This window comes from Asterias rubens, chromosome 2 (assembly GCF_902459465.1).
Source record: "Asterias rubens chromosome 2, eAstRub1.3, whole genome shotgun sequence".
NCBI lineage: Eukaryota > Metazoa > Echinodermata > Asteroidea > Forcipulatida > Asteriidae > Asterias > Asterias rubens.
In genome coordinates this window covers 18,008,416-18,012,460 of record NC_047063.1, presented here as the reverse complement: position 1 = coordinate 18,012,460, position 4,045 = coordinate 18,008,416, and the positions used below count along the sequence as shown (strand labels likewise).

The 4,045-nt window shown below is 40.8% G+C and overlaps 1 long non-coding RNA gene across 1 annotated transcript; it reads right to left on the bottom strand.

Moving 5' to 3' along the window:
• LOC117307067 lies at positions 1–3,652 on the bottom strand. The gene is made up of 4 exons (XR_004521020.1): positions 3,545–3,652; positions 2,558–2,887; positions 1,337–1,442; positions 1–73 (listed from the first exon to the last, which is right to left on the bottom strand). It is a non-coding gene; the product is annotated as an uncharacterized LOC117307067 (long non-coding RNA).
• Positions 3,653–4,045: the final 393 nt, after the last annotated feature.

The window sequence follows — 4,045 nt, the reverse complement described above, 5'->3', positions numbered from 1 at the left end:
CCATCTACTGGTCACAGACTCTCGAGAGTCTTCAGCACAAAGATGTTTTCTCTTGTTGCTCGTCGTCTCTGACCTGAGAGAGACAACCCCAAAATAAATTATTATTTAGGCAAAATTTATCAAATATTTTAAGTTTCATTTTCACTTAAAAAAAAATAGTATAGGTTTCCCGCGCCACATTCAAAAAAATTTCATTCAATGCGCTTCCGTGGTATTTACACCTCGTTTACATCCTGTGGATGTCTCAGTTGTTCCTTTTGCTTTGTTACTCCACGATTAAAGTTAAAGCCTACAATACACAACATATTCACTGTCACTGACGTGGAATTTCATCTTTTTAAGAACAGGACCATTTTAATTTTATTTTGCAAAGGGCACTTTCAGTGTAAAATGGGAAACATTTGGAAGGGGCACCAAGGCCAAGACCAGACGCAATGGAGGCCATGACCTCCATTGCCTCCTCTGTGTAATTCAAGGCCTGCTGTCAAGCATGAAGTTTGATAAGTTTCTGTCAAACTTTGGAAGCAAAACAAAATTCCTTGAATTGTTTGCCCAGGTGTTTCTTTTGTCCTCTTTATTTCTGCTAAGGTTTGCAGTAAATCTCCTGATAGCAAGTGTCTGCTAAATCTAAGTAGTTGGCAGGGTTCATCAAATGTTTCGATCAGCATCATCTATCTTAATTATCCACTCTTCTGAACTGACCATGGGCAGCCATCTTTTCAATCAAAATTGCTTTACTTTAGAGACTTTATGCAAGACTAGTGTAGAAATGAATATCAGAATATCTGCCTTTAAGGCCTAATCACACAGGCCCCGATAACGAGAACGAGAACGAGAACGAAAACGATAACATTAACGATACAAATGCACGCCCTCAGTTGGTTGAATGAGCGCGGGTATGTTATGCGTGGAGCATTTCAACCACTCGAGGGCTTGCATTTTTATCGTATCATTTCCGTTCTCATTGTCAGGGCCTGTGTGACTTGGCCTTCAGGCCTATTTGAGAAAATATGAAGTAGAAAGCACACACGGAGAAACGCATTTGAATGCAATCATTTGAAAAATATCTGCCCATTGATGAAATTGAATGGTAAACCATTCAGCCTCTTGCTGCTAGCTTTTATAAAACTGAACGATCTTTTCAACTGCTGAAAGTAAACGGCCTTCTTATTGAACCATAAACTGACAAACTGTTATAGATTATGATGCAACAGGGCATTCATTTTCCAAAAAAAATAAATGAGCCGGTTGTTAAAATGAATGAATTTTTGCAAGAAAAAAACCTGATGAAATTTATAACTTCAGGCTAACTGTGAACTTCATAACAGGAACTCACCTTTCGATTGTCTGGTTCCACATGGCCATCTTCACTGGGCGGAGTGTTGCAGACCAGGTAAAACTTAACACTGGTCAGACAGAGTCCATGAAAAGATCTAAAAGACCTGCAAAAACAAAGAAGAATTTAATTATGACGGGAGAAAGAAATGTTGACTTTATTGGACACTGTTAGTAATTACTCAAAATATTTATGAGCATAAAACCTTACTTTGTAACGGATAATGGGGAGCAGTTGATAGTATAAAACATTGTGAGAAACAGCTCCCTCTGAAGTAGCGTAGTTTTTAAGAAAGTCGTAATTTGAAAGTTGTCACTAAAATGTTTGAATTTTATTTTGAGACCTCAAAATAACTTTTTGAGGTCTCGAAATCAAGCATCTTAGAGCACACAACTTGTGCAACGAGGTAGTTTTTTTGCTTTCATTAGTCTTTTGCAACTTTGGCAACCAATGGAGCTCAAATTTTCACAATTTGTTTTTATGCATAAGTTGAGACACACCAATTGAAAAGACTGGTCTTTGACAATCCCTAATAGAGTCCAGTGTCTTTAAGTTTGACTCCAAGTCTAGTGATTAATTTTCAATTCTGTTGAATATCAAAGATATAAGTCATACATTGTATATTGTGCTTGTTCAAATGAAAACAGTTTACATGTAAAAAATCTGAAGAAAGTTGTATCCCGTTAAAACTTTTGTTGTGCAACTTTATTCTGGTCCGGTGAAAGTTTTAAGATAGAAGCCCTGCAATCTTGTGGAAATTTACACCCAATTCAACGTCTTAGTGTTAGTATCAAATGCAACAAAGCCTGACCCAAGTTCACTTGTACTGGTCTCATTATTTCAAGACCACTTACGCATAAATTATACTCTCAGAAAGACATCCGTGTTCAAGTCAAGTATTTTTCAGTCGAGTATCAAGTACTGCCGAGTACTGAATGGGTGACACGTAGTACTGCTCAAGTTCGAGTACTTCGGTTACCGAATAGTGTCAAGGTACCTGAGTTTTCCGATATCCCAGCACAGAGTTGCTGGATTTGAATCAAAGACCTCCAGATTAATGTGCTGGTACTCCACCAACTGAGCTATAAAGTACTTTGTTAGAGGTCTCTCTTTGGGTACCAGTCAGAAGCAATCCTAACATTAATTGTCGTATAGCTAAAGGATCACACCCATATTTCTGGCATAGAAATTCACAAACAACATGAGGCCTGGTGTCTTTACCTTTCAGGTTTGTGGACTTCACTGGAGCCATCCTAGCTCAATGTTGAGTAACGCCGTTAAAGAATGTCCTCCCGCTGTCATCGGGTGAAAACTTGAGAAATTGAGAAAATGAAGCCAACCTGAAGAAGCAAGCAACTGAAGCTCAACAGAGAAATAAGCCCCGGTGCGGAGGGATTTGCTACAGCTTTCTTCAAGAGAAAGCTGGGCCTCTTTCTCCAGAGCCTCTGGTCACTCGAGCTCAACCTCAATGTCGGCAGTTTTGTAAAGTTCAGTTCTCAACTCTGTGGCGACATACTGAAGCAAATCAAACACACTGAAGCCATTTCGATGCTGCCAAAATAAAGCAAAATCACTTATTTTTAAGAAAGTTAACAGCAGAGAGCGAGCCGTTTGTCCATTCCTGAAGTACCCATGAAAAACTACAACCTGCAATTTGCCAACTGAATATAGCTAGGAGCTGTTGTTAAAAACAGCATTGCATTTAGGTAAGAAATTTAAGAAATGCAGAATCATCTCATTTGCATAACGAAGAGATGTTGTACTGTTTAATTAAGTCTTGCTTTTAAGAATGCAGGAAAATTACAAGATGCCTGGAAACTGAAGGGACAAAAGCAACAGTGTAAGGCCTATATATATTTTTTTTTGTCCTATTCAGTACTTTAAAACAAAAATCTAAATCAAAATAAGCAATGGCATGGTTGTGTGCATTTTGTTGAGACAAGTTGTTTTTAAAGAAAAACAAATGCGGTACCAATTCAGCAACTATGATTTTTTCAGATTTTTGTTTATGTTAACCAGTACAGCTGAAAATGCTAAAAAGTTTTGATCATAATGGAAATGCCTGTCCACACTGCAAAGAATAAAATATTTTACTAAATAAAATTCTCAAAATGTTGTACATGACTCATCTCAACAATGTGTTTGACAATGGAAATGATGCTATTATGACAATGAGATTCACAACAATATTAGGCCTGGGGTCTTCACCTTTCAGGTTTGTGGACTGCACACACACAGCGGCAGCAGCCACTCTTGCTGGGCTGGGCTACTGCAGCTCTAGACCCACAGGCTGGTTGGGTCTGCTCTGGTCCCATGGGCTGGGTGGGTCTGCTCTGGTCCCATGGGCTGGGTGGGTCTGCTCTGGTCCCATGGGCTGGGTGGGTCTGCTCTGGTCCCATGGGCTGGGTGGGTCTGCTCTGGTCCCATGGGCTGGGTGGGTCTGCTCTGGTCCCATGGGCTGGGTGGGTCTGCTCTGGTCACATGGGCTGGTTGGGTCTGCTCTGGTCCCATGGGCTGGTTGGGTCTGCTCTGGTCCCATGGGCTGGGTAGGTCTGCTCTGGTCCCATGGGCTGGGTGGGTCTGCTCTGGTCCCATGGGCTGGGTGGGTCTGCTCTGGTCCCATGGGCTGGTTGGGTCTGCTCTGGTCCCAAGGACTGGTTGTGTCTGCTCTGAAGCAAATCCTCACACAAACTGAAGCCATTTACACTG